Source organism: Berghia stephanieae, chromosome 10 (genome assembly GCF_034508935.2).
Source record: "Berghia stephanieae isolate SIO BIC M18660-M18661 chromosome 10, UCSD_Bste_1.3, whole genome shotgun sequence".
Taxonomy (NCBI): Eukaryota; Metazoa; Mollusca; class Gastropoda; order Nudibranchia; family Aeolidiidae; genus Berghia; species Berghia stephanieae.
In genome coordinates this window covers 40,973,695-40,981,194 of record NC_088369.1, presented here as the reverse complement: position 1 = coordinate 40,981,194, position 7,500 = coordinate 40,973,695, and the positions used below count along the sequence as shown (strand labels likewise).

Genomic DNA, 7,500 nt, shown 5'->3' with positions numbered 1-7,500 from the left:
TGCTAAGTTTCATTTAGAATGAAGGCTTTTAGTCATGGTAATTATGCTAAGGTCCATGTCAGAATGAAGGCTTTTAGTCATGGTAATTACTGCTAAGCAGTCAAATAGTTTATCAGAATGAAGGCTTTTACAGTCATGGTAATTATTGCTAAGGTACATGTTAGAATGAAGGCTTTTAGTCATGGTGAAAAGTCTTCGGAAGAAAGAAAAAACATACCAAATACGGAACGTTTCGACTCAAAACCCTTCTTCAGTCAATTACAAAAAGAATAAAAACATTATTACGCGGGATGTCCGATAGAACCCCCCCCCCCGAAAATGGCCATATGTTTTAAACCAACGTGTACACATATTGCAGGTGTGACACCACTTATGGGCCTAGTTTATGATTGTTATAATAGACAAAATCTTGCGTCATTAAAAAAATTCCATTACAACAATGAGCCCATAATGAATTGGGTTATCAGACCTGCAAATAAGTGCACGTTGTTTTAAACCATTTAAGATATTTAAGTCTGTAAGAGTCTAATAGAAATGCTTTCAAATTGCAAATTCTTCAAAGAGCACCAATATTGTCATTTATATTGAACACAAATGACGTAATGGCAGAAATGGACAACCTGATTGAAGACTAGTCAAAGGCACAAGTCCAATGTATTGTTCGATTTCTACAAGCAAAAGGGCAAAAGCCAACGTGTACTCATTTGAAGGTCTGATAACCCAATTTATTATGGGCTCGTTTTGTTGTCACAGAAATCTCAAAAAAATGACACGAAATATTTTCCATTCCAACAATGTTACACTAGGCCCATAAGTGGGCTCGGATGTCAGACCTGTATAATATATGTACACGTCGGCTAAAGGCATGGTGAGATTCAAACAGTTTACAGTAAAGATTATTGGACATGTCACGTGTATCATCATCATCATCATCATCATCATTGCCTTTTTCACCTGGGTCAGGGTATAGACCACAGACAAACAGTTTCCATCCTTCTCTATCCTGAGCTAACTTTTTTATCTCATTCCAGGTCTTACCACTTCTCTGTATATCAGCTTCTTTAATTCTTCTCCATGTTCCTCGTGGCCTTCCCCTTGATCTTCTGCCCTGAGGGTTCCAGTCCAATCGAAGCTGCTTGTTTGGCGAAGACGTCATCGGGTCAGCAGAGTCCTTTCGGCTTTGTCTGTTGGCCTTCATAAATTCTGTAATTCCAGAAACTCTTAGGTCGCCCAAGCGAAAAAAAGGATTTGGTTTGTCCGTCTGCGTTTCTGTAACTGAGTTTAACGGAAAGGGGTGTTAACCCTTTGCCAACCCCCAACCTGGAGGACCAGGTGACTCAAAGATGGGGGAATCACACACCATTAGTCGCCTTTTACGACACGTTGGCTTGGCGTTGGACTATTCTTAACCCTCTCAGTTGAGGGACCCCGGACACCACACGTATATCAATGGTGTGAAAATTGATATAGGCCAGGCACGCCGATAGAGATGACAAGCAGGGCCGTTGACGTTATGTGTCGTCCAAGACAAAGGAGAGAATGAGGCTGAAAATTAGAGAAATTGCTGAAATACCAGGCATATCCGCTTGATGTCATTGAACCGCGACGACAAGAAATACTAACAAACTGTTGGAAAACTCAGCGAGACTTTGAGCCGAAAACCAAACCCAGAGCAACTGACACTGGGGTGATTTTGCAATATAACAACGCAAGTCCTCATAACGCTAATGTCACCAATGGCTGGACTCAGAGACACGGATGGGAAGTTTGATCTCACCCATCTCACAGTTCGGACTTGGAACCTTTTGGACCGATGAACTGCTTTCTGGCAGGGGCTCAATTCCCCGATGACGGGCTTGTGTGGGCTGTGCGATCACACTACTACTGTGCTGCTGCTGCTGTCTGCTGCTGCTGCTGCTCTGCTGCTGCTATGCTACTACTACTACTACTACTACTACTACTACACTACTACTACTACAATACTACATACTACAACTACTACTACAACACACTAACTTACTACTACTACTACTACTACTACTACTACTACTACTACTACTACTACTACTACTACTACTACTACTACTACTACTACTACTACTACTACTACACTACTACTACTACTACTACTTCTACTACAACTACACAACTATACTACTACTACTACTACTTACTACTACTACTACTACTACTACTACTACTACTACTACTACTACTACATACTACTACTACTACACTACTACACTACTACTACATACTAAACTACTACTACTACTAATACTACTACTACTACTACTACTTCTACTACTTCTACTACTACTACTTCTACTACTACAACTACTACTACTACTACTACTACTACTACTACTACTACTACTACTACTACTACTACTACTACTACTTCTACTACAACCGCTGTTGCCACTGCTGTTGAAGTGAAAGCGTCGATCGATGCTCATCAATACAGAGGTTTTATCCATACGGCCACTGTCACTAAAAGCGCAGTATCTACAAATGTCTTCCTATTTAGATGACCGCTCTCTTAATGACAGGGACAGCATGTAAACTTTGAACTCGTGAAGGATGTCCAGAGCAGGTGCCTCTGGACAATGTGACTGCGGACTTGAAAATGAAAATGGACATCATGTCCTAATGGAATGTCCAAGGTACAACCAGTTGAGAAGGAACTTCTGGCCTGACCCAACCCCCTCCTCAAAGAAGCTGTACGACAGTGAGGACGACCTCAGGACCACTGTGGGCTTCATTCACCAGACCATACTGACCATGTGACGTGACGGGAAGAAGAAGAAGAAGAAGAAGAAGAAGAAGAAGAAGAAGAAGAAGAAGAAGAAGAAGAAGAAGAACTCGTGTGAAGATGAAAGAAGTCAGTATCCACAATACAAATATCCACCGATACGTCAATACTACGTCATCGGTATCAGGAAATAACGTTTAGCACAATTCTTGTTTATTTTATCTAAGTCTTCCAATTACGATTTTTAAAATGAATTTTGATATAGCGCAATATCCACTAAACGTTCTCAAATCGCTTACAAGGGGTCCCTGACAAACAGCAACATGTAGAACGAGACATGACGCCTGTTAATCAAGATTACCAGATTTTTCTGACAGAGACACCGCTGTAAACGGTCAGGTACTCATTTTACACCTGAGTACGGTGAGAGAATGTGAGTAAAGAACTTTTTCTAAGGACTCAACTATGCGCGGTGTGAGGCTCGAACCCAGGACCTTCCGAGTGTCATACCACATAGCCGCACAAATCAGCCGCATGATAAAGGAGTGAAAAAATTGAGAGCAGGTATTGATGTAAGATAAAGATCGAAAAATGTGTGTATAAAACAGTGGCAGACAAAGCATGATAAATATAACAGTGACTCGGGCACCAATCACACCGTGAGATTCCTTATTTGAGATCATTTGAATTGCCGACTTTGGTCATATCAAATGAAGTAATTAAGGAGCAGATACCGGTGTAAGATAAAGATATGAACAAGTGTGTATGAAAAGTGTCAGACAAATCAAGAAAGAACAAATAAATGGAAAGCCGATCTGAGCGCATGGGGCATGGGGCTGGCTGTCAGAGGAAGAAGAAGAAGAAGAAGAAGAAGAAGAAGAAGAAGAAGAAGAAGAAGAAGAACAACAACAACAACAACAACAACAACAACAACAACAAAAGAAGAAGAAGAAGAAGAAGAAGAAGAAGAAGAAGAAGAAGAAGAAGAAGAAGAAGAAGAAGAAGAAGAAGACGACGACGACGACGAAGAAGAAGAAGAAGAAGAAGAAGAAGAAGAAGAAGAAGAAGAAGAAGAAGAAGAAGAAGAAGAAGAAGAAGAAGAAAATAAAAAAAGAAGACGAAGAAGAAGAAGAAGAAGGAGAAGAAGAAAAGAGGGAGAAGGAGAAGAAGAAGAAGAAGAAGAAGAAGAAGAAGAAGAAGAAGAAGAAGAAGAAGAAGAAGAAGAAACGTTAAAAGTTACACATAATTTTGTCTCTTGTTACTTTTATGTGACTGGTGAATATTGTGAGTTTTTTACCTAAAATCATGGCATTGATAAGTTTACGAAGACGACTTTTCATTTATGACAGTTTGCTGTGCTCTGGCTGAGAAACTCACAATATTGCCTGCTTCCACTGGGTATCGAACCTCAGACCCCCTGGTTGCCAATCATCAAGAGGTCTGAAGTTCGAATCAGGCTGAATGTTTGGGATAATTTGGGTTTTTGTTTTTTTTTTTGTCTCGTATTTTTTCTCCCAGCTATCTCTGGTACCCTTTCACACACACACACACACACACATAGGCTACACACACACACACACACACACACACACCATTAAAGATCTCTATGATACCAGATTTGTGTTTCTGATGTCTAATGAGGCCTAAATTATTTTCATTCTTGATTTTTTTTAACGTCGTAGTCTGGAGAATTTATACCTCTATTAACATTTGGCCAGAACACCTCTCCTTCAAATAATGAGCGATTTAAATGACCCTCACCTTGTCAAACAACTCTCAAACCTGGGACCTGCGAGGTCGATCTTTAAATATTTGCAAGTCCAGAGAACGAGACATACTGACTGTTTTGCGATTTTACGTGTTTTTCCCCGCTGTTAACGGAAAGCTTGAAATCGTGAGAAAGGTGTTGTGATATATTATGGTGTTATAAAGAACAGAAATAATGATACCACAAATATTATGATCCCATTTTTTTTAAATCATGGTAAAAGTCTGAAAAGTAGGTTAATTGGTTACGTCAATTGCCTTAGGGTTAAACAATGCTGAGGTTGAATCTACAGATAAAACACCAATTTTGTTTTTCTTTAGTAAACTAAATGTGAAATCATCATCCATTTTTTTTTCAAACCGCCTAAGGCAATTCATTGTTATCTATGTTGTCTTTTTTTTGGGATGCGATTTTTACTTCGTTTTATTTAATTTCCCAGCAATTATCTTTTAACCCTAAGGCAATTGACGTAACCAATTGACCTACTTTTTTAGACTTTTACCCTGGGGCTCGTTTTCAATTACGGTTAGGTAAATTACTCAATGTTCAAGTCTTCCCTTGGAACAGACCCTAGAGACATATTTCCCCTATAGGAGGAATAAAGGCAATTATTTTATTATTTATTTTTTAGTCGCAAATAGCGTACAAAGACACAAAACTATGAACGTTTATATAATAATTGAGCTTTTATATAGCGCAATATCCACTAAAATGTGCTCAAAGCGCTTTACAATGGGTCCCTGGTCAACAGCAACATTTAACATGTAGGACGGGACATGACGCCTGTCAGGCGATATTACAATTTTTCGGACAAAGACAACGCTGTTAACGGCCAGGTACTCATTTTACACCTGAGTACGGTGAGAGAATGTGAGTAAAGAGCCTTTTCCAAGGACTCAACTATGCGCCTAGCGAGCGAGGCTCGAACCCAGGACCTTCCGATCCGAAAGCGAGTGTCATACCACTAGACCACATTGCCGCACAATCAGGTATGATGATGGAATTTGGTGAGAATCAATCGTTAGATGAAGGAGATTTGGCTGTAAGATACTTATGGTCACTGAAGATGTCACGTATTGTCAAAATACTATGTGCGGCGATGTGGTCTTGTGGTATGACACTCGTTTTCGGATCGGAAGGTCCTGGGTTCGAGCCTCGCTCGCTCGGCGCATAGTTGAGTCCTTGGAAAAGGCTTTTTACTCACATTCTCTCACCGTACTCAGGTGTAAAATGAGTACCTGGCCGTTAACAGCGTTGTCTTTGTCCGAAAAATTGTAATATCGCCTGACAGGCGTCATGTCCCGTCCTACATGTTAAATGTTGCTGTTGACCAGGGACCCCTTGAAAAGCGCTTTGAGCATATTTTAGTGGATATTGCGCTATATAAAATCTCAAAAAAATATTGACTATTCAGTTACATCCCAAATGGAATGAGATTGAGTTTTTATAGAGAATGTGTTACCTTGTAGGCAGACTTTATGGACACCGTGTATTATGATGGAGACACGCCCAAATTGAAGCAGTTGGATAATCCATTGGCACTTTTGGTCTTCACAAAGGAAGAGCGGGCAATTAGTTCAAAAATTCAGTTAAACACTATATTCCATGCTTTTTATTGTTTTTTTTTTATTATTATTATTATTTGGTTGTTTTTTTCTGGGTTTTTATTTTGGTGGATGGGGGGGGGGGGGGGGGCGGTTGTTTGCTTTGTTTTGTGGGATTTTTTTTTTTGGCTGTTTTGTTTGTGTTTTCTTCTTGTTTTTTTCTTTCTTTTTTTTTTTTTTTTTTTGGCCTTAAGAAAATATGTAAAATTACTTAGCCCTCCCATCTTTAAGGCATAGACGAAAGAGAGGTGCCCCTTCCAGGGTTAAACAAAATAGCCCCTAGTTTTAATCAAAATAACCACGATGCACTTTGGAAGCACTCCCGTGTTTACTTTACCCTCGGAGATAATTACCTAATGTCAATCACACATTCATCTATCTTCTTGTTTATTAATATTTAATATTTAATTAAATTCAATATTTAATATCAATATTTAATAATTTAATATTTTTTAATAGTCTTCACTATTAATTTATTTGTTTTGTAATCTTTTCAATTAAGTGACAGTTTTAACTATTTTATTGTGTTGACATTATTCATATAAAGCGCGGCTCTGGTTATGGAACCGCTCCTTGTTTATATATACATCATAATATTTGCATTATATTTTTTTTATCTTATTGTGTAAATTATAACAAGTCTGTACAAAAAAATTCCTTTTTGGGATCCCATAAAGTATTATTATTATTATTATTATTATTATTATTATTATTATTATTATTATTATTATTATTATTATTATTATTATTATTATTATTATTATTATTATTATTATTATTATTATTATTATTATCATTATTATTATTATTATTATTATTATTATTATTATTATTATTATTATTATTATTATTATTATTATATCATCATCATTATTATTATTATTATTATTTTTATTATTATTATTATTATTATTATTATTATTATTATTATTATTATTATTATTATTATTATTATTATATTATTATCTATTTTTTCAAAGTACAGTAGTTGATACATGAAACAGTTTGAAATGTATAACGAAAGACTCCAAACGTATAAAATCTCTTCCAAAATTTCATTACCAGGAAGTTCCATAACTTAAAATATGTATTTAATGAATAAGTTTTAAATTGTTATATTTTTGTATTACTCATGATGTTTATTTAAAAAACTAGCTTTTTAATGTGCGGCTATGTGGTCTAGTTGTATGACACTCGCTTTCGGATCGGAAGGTCCTGGGTTCGAGCCTCGCTCGCTCGGCACATAGTTGAATCCTTGGAAAAGGCTCTTTACTCACATTCTCTCACCGTACTCAGGTGTAAAATGAGTACCTGGCCGTTAACAGCGTTGTCTTTGTCCGAAAAATTGTAACATCGCCTAACAGGCGTCATGT

General features: G+C 37.3%; 1 long non-coding RNA gene across 1 annotated transcript in view; it reads left to right on the top strand.

The window, feature by feature from the left end:
• The window catches only part of LOC144981145 (uncharacterized), a 108,794-nt gene that overhangs the window by 84,982 nt on the left and 16,312 nt on the right, over positions 1–7,500 (top strand). The window lies entirely within an intron of this gene.